This window comes from Miscanthus floridulus, chromosome 15 (genome assembly GCF_019320115.1).
Source record: "Miscanthus floridulus cultivar M001 chromosome 15, ASM1932011v1, whole genome shotgun sequence".
Taxonomy (NCBI): domain Eukaryota; kingdom Viridiplantae; phylum Streptophyta; class Magnoliopsida; order Poales; family Poaceae; genus Miscanthus; species Miscanthus floridulus.
Genome location: NC_089594.1, coordinates 22,305,420 through 22,313,966, shown reverse-complemented (window position 1 = coordinate 22,313,966; position 8,547 = coordinate 22,305,420). Strand labels below are relative to the sequence as shown.

Below are 8,547 nucleotides of genomic sequence, written 5' to 3'. Positions count from 1 at the left end.
TGAACCTCGGGAGAAAAATCAATGGTGTCATATTTGTCTCCCGGTGGATTTGGATTGATTGATATATATTGTGTTGGAATTAATTATTTGGTGATTGGCATCATCCTCTACATTTCACCGTTGGTATTGAAATTAATTCCCCTCTCTCATACTTGTAATATATCTTGTGTAGTTGTAGTGGTAGATAGCAAGTAGAGTAGCATAGCTTTATTAGTTGATCTAGTTAGCTCTCTAGCTTGCTCACTAGTGTTAAATTAAAGACATAGCAATTGTGTGCCATAGAGACTATAATTATTAGAATTGCAATAGGTGGCTTGTCTAATAATTAGAGCTAGAGCAAACCGCATTTATCGCATTTTGAGTTACTAATAAATTGCTCTAGTTTCTTGTAGATTTTAAAATTAGGCTATTCACCCCCCCCCCCTCTAGCCAATTAGGACCTTTCAAGTGGTATCGAAGCAGTGGTCACCATTTTTAGCAAGGATTAACACCCTTCGGTGCAAAATATGGCTCAAGTTGTGTTCAACCATGTTGGGGGCAAACCGCCTTTCTTTGATGGCACAAGTTCTTTTGATTATTGGAAGAGAAAGATGAAGATGTACCTTGGCTCAATCAATGGGAGAGTTTGGGAGGTCATCGAACATGATTATGCTATTCTTGATCCCGAACATCTCACCGATAATGATAGAGCAAACAAGCAATGCAATGTCATGGCCATCAACACTATCTACAATGGCATTGATTCAAAAGTATTTGAAGGCATCAAGGATCTTGAGCTAGCAAGTTAAGTTTGGACAAGGTTATGTGAAACATATGAGGGCACTAAGGTTGTTAAGAGCCAAGCTCTACATGCTCAAGAGTGAATATGAGAACTTCAAGATGAAGGATGAGACCGCCACGGGCCGGTGAACCGGAGGGAAAATGTGGTGCGCACGTTGTTCAAGCTCGACCTTAGCTCGCTCTAGTGGACCGAGGCGTCGGCGCACCCGGACGCGCCGATGGATCCCAACGCGGTGTTCGCCGTCGGACAAGACAGGATCTACGCCGTCGAGATGTTCAGGATCTTCGGCAAGGTGCTCGATTTCGCTGCGGCTTTGTCTGGATCGGGCAACGTCAGAAGAGGAGGCAGGCTCCAGCGGGGAAGGTATCTGTTCACCGTCCGACAATTAGGACTCCAAACAACGGCGCGAAGATGGAGACGCTGACAGTGGGGTGAAGCTGTCAGAGTAATTAGAAGAAGGTTGCATCGCCACCAAGGCTACCTCACGGGGTAACAGTTGTCGCGTGTTGTTGCGTGTGTTGGGTTTGGCTAGGTATAAAGGCCCTATAATGAACTCATGAAAAGGCTATCGAAGAACAGAAACATGAACTCTGAACCCTCTGTTCCCTTCCCAACCTAAACTGCTGCTCTTGCTTCCTACCCTGAATTCCAATTTCTCCCCAAATTCCCTTCAGTTATCTGACGATTCCTTCGTGGATCATCACAATTGGTATCAGCTCGCTGTGAATCACCCGTCCTAGTCGTAATTCTCGTCGGCATCCAGCCGTGCCGAGGTTGAATAGACTGGTGACGAATGCAGATCGTTGGAAGCAAGGATCATGAGGCTGGCGCCGAAGCGAGGATTGAAATTTCAAATGGAGATGTCGAAGTCGATGGAGTTGTCGACCCAATTTGAGACGATGATGAAGCAGTTTGTGGGGTTTCAAAGCATGATGCAGTCATCCCTAGGCGCGCTCGACGCCGTGGGAACTTGGCAAGCGGGCACGGACAAGGTGCTTGGAGAATTGCTTGAGAGAGCCGACGGTGCGGCCACATCCCTCGTCGCCGTCTCCAAGCGGGTTGATCTCACCGCAAATCGAGTCGATTCGAACGAGGCATGGTTGACGTTGGCTCTAGCTGGCACTCCACTTCTAACAGGACTGAAGGTGGGGGATCTCAACCTTCCGCATAGATCGTCCTCATCCTCTTCGGCTAAGGACAGAGAACCCCCGTTGTTGGGCTCGGCAAGCACTGTGGCGGTGTCCTTGGACCCCTGGTCACAAGACTTTGATAAGGGTACGTTCCCCTTACCAAATCCACCACCCTTGGCTCCAATCGATGAGAATACCTCTGCTTATAATCGTTCACCGCCTTTCCCCAAAATGGTGTTTTCGAAATTTGACGGGGACTATCCTCATTTTTGGCATGATCAATGCGAGGTGTTCTTCGAGCTGTATGCGGTGACCCCGGCGCTGAAGACTCGTTTCGCTACCCTGAACTTCAAGGGAGCAGCAGCAATGTAGTTGCAAACTATTCAGAGAAAAGGGCGGATCACGGACTAGGCCAAGCTGGTTGAGATGGTGATGGAGAAATTTGACAAAAATCAGTATCAGTTGTTGCTCAAGAAGTTTGATGTTGTCAGGCAGAAGGGCTCGGTGATGGAGTATCAGTTATCCTTTGAGAAGCTCGCTCAGGGGTTGTTGCTATACAACCATGCCTATGATGATAATTATTTTGTGAATCATTTTGTGACAGGGTTGAAAGATGAGATTCGCTCGGTCATAGCTCTGCACAGGCCCAAGGATGTTGACACTGCTAGTGCACTTGTGCTCATTCAGGAGGAGTTGGCATAGGGTCGGTCTCTTTTTGGTGGCAAGGAGTTCAGAAATAATTGGAAGACAAATGCAGACAAGCCGAAGGGGGTGGAAACTGATAAGGGCAAGACTGTTCAGGCAAAGGAATCCGATGGCAAATTGTCAGCTCTCTAGGACTTTTGTAGGAAGAAAGGGCTGTGCTTCAAGTGTGGGGCAAGTGGAGAGCTAATCATAAGTGTCCTAAACAGATTCCATTGCATGTCCTGGAAGAAATTCTTGATGCTTTAGAGGAAGGTGATTGTGCTGAGTCTGATTATTCTAAAAAAGTTGAAGGAGATGAGGATATAGTGTTAGCAATTGGGCAACCCAAAGATTTAGCTCCTCGTAGAAAGACCCTGAAGATTTGTGGCAGAGTGGGCAAGTTAGATGTCCTTATTCTCATTGACTCTGGTAGTGTGGGGACATTTATCAGTGAGCAGTTAGCAGCTCAGCTACAGGTGGATGCAGTAGAATGTGCTCCAACTCAGTTTATGGCTGCAGATGGAGGACCTATGGTGTGTACTCACAAAGTGATAGATTTGCCATGGTCAGCTCAAGGCTACTCTTTCACTTCTACTGCAGGCATTCTGCCCCTTAGGTGTTTTGACATGATCTTGGGGTAGGACTGGATTGAGGAGTGTAGCCCTATGTGGATTCACTGGGCACAAAAGTTGATGAAGTTCACGCAGCTGAGTTTGCAACAAGATTTGACCAAGTGCATGCAGCTGAGTGCAGCTGGTCTCAAAGGCTTACTCAGAAGACAGTCTGTGACTCACTATATTCAGTTCAAATGGCTGTTTAAAGTCCAGGTGCCTGCAGCTCAGCTACCTGCATTGTGTTCCATTTTGGTGCCTGATACTGTGCTTTTGTCAAAGGAGCTACAACATCTGTTGGAAGCTTATGATGATGTGTTTCAGACACCTACATCTCTGCCCCCATCAAGACCATTTGACCACAATATCCAATTGATTCCTGGAGCACAACCTATCAATGTGGGACCCTATAGGTACTCACCAACTCAAAAGGATGAGATTGAGAAGCAAGTTGCCGAAATGTTACAGAATGGCATTATTAAATCTAGCAATAGCCCATATGCTTCTCTTGTCTTGCTGGTCAGAAAGAAAGATGCTACATGGAGATTTTGTGTTGATTATAGGCACCTTAATGCTCAAACTGTGAAAAACAAACATCCCATGCCAATTGTGGAAGAGTTGATTGATGAGCTAGCTGGGGCACAGTGGTTCTCTAAGCTAGATTTTCGAGCAGGTTACCATCAAATTTGCATCAATCCTGATGGTACTCACAAAATATCTTTTAAGACACAGTGGGTTGTTTGAGTTTCTTGTGATGCCCTTTGGCCTCACCAATGCACCTGCTACCTTTGATCATGAATTTTATTTTTGCTCATTTGCTCAGAAAAGGCATATTGGTGTTCATGGATGACATTTTGATTTACTCTAATACCCTGGTTGAGCATTTGCAATTATTGCAGCAAGTGTTTGACATATTGAGGTCTCATCAGTTGTATCTCAAGAAGTCTAAATGTTCATTTGTCCAGCAACAAGTGGAGTACTTGGGCCATATCATTTCTGGGCAAGGGGTAGCTACTGAACCATAAAAAATCTCTGCAGTTCAGAATTGGCCACAACCCAGAAATGTCAAGGAATTGAGAGGATTTCTGGGGCTTACTGGTTACTACAGAAAATTCATTCGACGCTATGGTATGATTAGTAGGCCACTAACTGAAATGCTAAAAAAAGGAACTCCTTATGTATGGACATCTGTGACTGATACTGCATTTCAGCAACTAAAGCAAGCCCTTGTCCAAGCTCCAGTACTGGCCATACCTGACTTCAGTAAGCAGTTTGTAGTAGAAACTGGTGCCAGTGACCTTGGCTTTGGTGCTGTCCTTATGCAAGAAGGACACCCGTTTGGGCCTGAGGCTCGTAGGCCCAGCCCACTTCATTCGGCCAGCGGCATCTCAGCTCAAGAGCTCCACCCCCACGTTTTTTGCGGTTTCATTTTTTCACAGGTCCGGTCCGCTCGATCTGGCTCTTGGATCCCTCACCCCCGCTGGCGCCACCCGTTCGCTACCTCACCCTACCACCGCTTAGCGCCTCACCGTGCCATTCTTGGCCGGCGTGCCCCGCCGTCCCGCCTCACCGTGCGCTAGCGTCCCACCCCACCGTGCGCTAGCGTCCCGCCCCGCCGTGCCATGACTGAGATCATGGATTCGACTGCAACCGTACCCGCTCCTCCGCCCAGCCCGGCCCCTCGTGCACGGAGTTCATGATGGTGACCATGGCGCAGACCTGTGCCCTTACCATCGCGCATGATGAACCCCGTTGAGGAGCGGAGCGCGGCCCTGCGTCAGATCCGTTCCTCCTTGCGATGCGTGATGTCGTGGCCGGAGCTTCGTGGCATCGGTGCCATCTTGGTAGTTCTTTCTCCGCGCCACGGTAAGCAGCTGACCCGTCCTCTTCCTTGAACTTCAGAATTGGTTGGATCATGGCCCTAAAATCTTAGCTATTGCAGTTTCCTCTACCTCAGCTGGATCCAAAGGTGGACACAGGCATGTTTGATCCGGAGGAGAATAACTGAGACAGATCGTTAATCAAGCCCAAGGCAATGTCTGACTCTTCAGCCCCTCGTTTTTTTATCTACCAATTGATAATTTGTTGTTCGTTTATAGAGAAATGCCCGATACTTTTTGTTTTTTTATTTGTCTTTTTTGTCAAATGTATGTTGTTTCATCATATTATGAGTGCTATTATTTTGGTTGTTCAACTATGGAATGAAGCGACCAAACCAATATGAAATTTTTTATTTATAATAATTTTTGTAGTTGCAGACTACACAACAATTCCCATTTGGTTCCACGGAGAACTACAGGATGCCTGAAGGTAGGAATCACTTTGGTCCCTCTAATTCCTTTTTGCTTTTTACTAGATGGGTCATGCTTTAGTTAAAAGGCTTTGCATGTGTCAATGTTCTAGTTCTAGGCATATATGGATTCTTTTTTCTTCTCTACCTAATTTTGTTCATGTAACCTAGTTTTTAGCTAATTCCTTTACAATTTAGATGGCCTGTATCTTAGCAATGTAGGGTAATAATTATTTTAAACATGACTAGACAAAGATATTGATTTACTGTAGTTCAGGTTGTAATGATCCTTCTTTCTTTTTTGAATATGTACTCATCCTCTGTAAATTTACCAGTTATGAACGGCCATAGGATTGCACTACTCTATATGTTCCTGCCAGCTGTGAAATTCGGAGGTGGTATCACTTCCTGTTCCATTTTAGAAATTTGGAATGTACAGAGACAGAATGTTATACTGATCCTTTTCCTTGACTATAATTTTGTTTGTAATGATTTTTTTGTGTTCACATGACATTATTCTTTTATCATATTATATGGTTCATATAAATGAGAATTTTGTTGTACTGGCATCATGAATTGCTTTTGATATTAAAGATGTTTCTGGAATCATGAATATCATGATCATTAGTGATGGAGCAAACTTGTACAGATGATCCAACTAACATAATAGTTATGGTCTACGAAATGAATGTTTGTGATTTAGAATAATTTTGGTCATAATTGGAAACAGCATTTGTGGTTGAGAGATAAAATTTTATGGAATTATGATGACAAAAAAGTGATTAGATGGATACGATGACCGGGTCTGGACGAATTATCTGTCAGTTGCATGTTTTGTCTATATCTACCGCATTATGGTTTTGTTTGACCAGGAATAAAAACCGGCTTGAAGTTCACATGTCCGCATGCCTTAAAGAAATACGTGGTGCATGTTGATTCCGACCTAGGACTTATGTGGTGTCTTTGTGATGGCTAGGGCTATCTCTATGGTGTCACTGTCCACTGATTTGGCACAGGAGTGGCCCCAAGCATTTTTTGCTGCACCTCCAGGTGCTCATGGACCTCAATAAACTTAGCCGTAAGCATAGAGGTGAGTTTGAGCTAGGTCTGTTTTCCTGTTTTAGTTGGAAGTTTATCCTTTTGTTGGGGAGAACTAGTAAAATGGTACCCAGTCATGCAAAAAGCTATAATTTTGAGGTGCTCCTATTGTTGGATCATGCTTCATATAGTCAAAAAATTTGATCCTTAAATCATTAGTAACCTGTACTATCCCCAAATTTATCTTGTGTTTACGGCTTGGAATCCCTTACGATTACAGTGTTGATGTACGGTGCATTGCTTACAGATTGGATTCAGGATCATTTCATACTACATGGCTCCACTTTTTGCTGAATCAATCTAGGAATTACTTATGTTTGCGTTGTGCATGGTCTACTGCAGCTGCATGAGGGTCTTGGAGAATCAGATTTGCACAGCCAGTGGGGTCCGGCAGCCGCAGCGCGCTGTAAGTCCACGTCGTGGCCAGAAGACGTTCAACGCCGAGCAAAGCTGCCACATCCCCTCCAGGTATCGGGACCTCACCTTGGCGTAGTGGTTTAATTTCTAATTTTCTTCTACGTGTGGGATTTTATTTTTCCACAGTAATTTCTGATTTTCTTCCACCTGTAGGAGGTTCTTTGCCTGTAACAATAGCCACCAAGCATCCACCTCCATCTGCAGCTCATAGTTCCTCAACTCAATAGTTGGATTTCTTTGAATTAGGTTTCTGTTAGCTCCTCTCGCACTTAAGGTGCCTCTCCACCCTCATGTTCTTTCAATTATTATGATGTTGCTCCGTTGCTGGCGCAAGTGGGATTGGATCTAGATTTTTGTCCTAATTTGTTGTGTCTGATTCCTGTTCTTCCTTTCCATGAGCTTAATCTACATTTATGATTCATTTTTTCCCAATTTGATGCAGTCTCTGCACGCATTTAGAGTACCAGAAACTTTGAGTATGGCTTTAATACTTGGAACCTAATATTTATTTGGAATTTTAAGGTGTTTGTGCTCTGCACTGTTGTATAATAACAGTGATAGGAGGGAGGGTTTGCCTCTTGTAGACAAGGATGATTATTCATAGCTCTGAATTTGGTTTCATTTGATAAATTTTCTTATTTAGTAACCCCTGAAAATCTAGTTTCTCTGATCATTCTATGGCAGTCTACTATGTGCAAATCAATGTATTTTAAGGTTTCATACAGACGAATGTTGTGGAAGTATTAATTCTGTAGTAGATATTTAAGTGTTCCTACAACTCAGTTCATGCATAAATCATAGACAAATTTGGTCTATATAAATTACTAGTATTTACAACTACACGTTACCCCGCGAGGTAGCCTTGGCGGCGACTGCAACCTTCTTCTAATTACTCTGACAGCTTCACCCCACTGTCAGCGTCTCCATCTTTGCGCCATTGTTTGGAGGCCCAATTGTCGGACGGTGAACAGATACCTTCCCAGCAGGAGCATGCGTCCTCTTCTGACGTCACTCGATCCTGACATTCCCCTTTCCTTGAAATTCAGCTTGACCCCAAGCTGAGCATTGTGGAAAACGCCGATGCAAGTCAGATGCCTCTTCTCATGTCAGCATTGAAGCCGAACAATCCCACTTGAACTTGGATCTGACAGATAGAGGTAGCTCCTGCCTGAACAATACGAGAGCTTCTGAACTGTAAAGGTTGAACACTGTGTTGAGGTTCAGTGGGCACATCTTGAATATCCTCCTCTACCTAAACTTGTGGTGGCACATGAGCCTCGAACTATGACACATGAACCACAGGGTGAATTCGACAAGCTTCAGGTAGATCCAGCCGATAAGCCATAGCACCAACTCGAGCTAGGATCTCAAATGGCCTAAAGTATCTGTAACTAAGCTTCTGATTGCTTTGGGGGGCCACTGGTGATTGTATATACTGCTGCAAACGCAGATACACTTTGTCACCCACCGAGAATTCCTTCTCCCGATGATGTTTATCGGCCTGGTGCTTTGTACACTATTGGGCATGAGCCAACT

General features: G+C 44.5%; 1 long non-coding RNA gene across 2 annotated transcripts; it reads left to right on the top strand.

Moving 5' to 3' along the window:
* The first annotated feature begins 5,496 nt into the window (after window positions 1-5,496).
* Window positions 5,497-7,717, top strand: LOC136508445 (uncharacterized). 2 transcript variants are annotated; one of them, XR_010771977.1, is made up of 4 exons: window positions 5,497-5,891; window positions 6,473-6,586; window positions 6,937-7,062; window positions 7,165-7,717. It is a non-coding gene; the product is annotated as an uncharacterized lncRNA (long non-coding RNA). The 2 variants fall into 2 exon arrangements; XR_010771976.1 differs by having other exon boundaries at window positions 5,498-6,586.
* The last annotated feature ends 830 nt before the right edge of the window (window positions 7,718-8,547 follow it).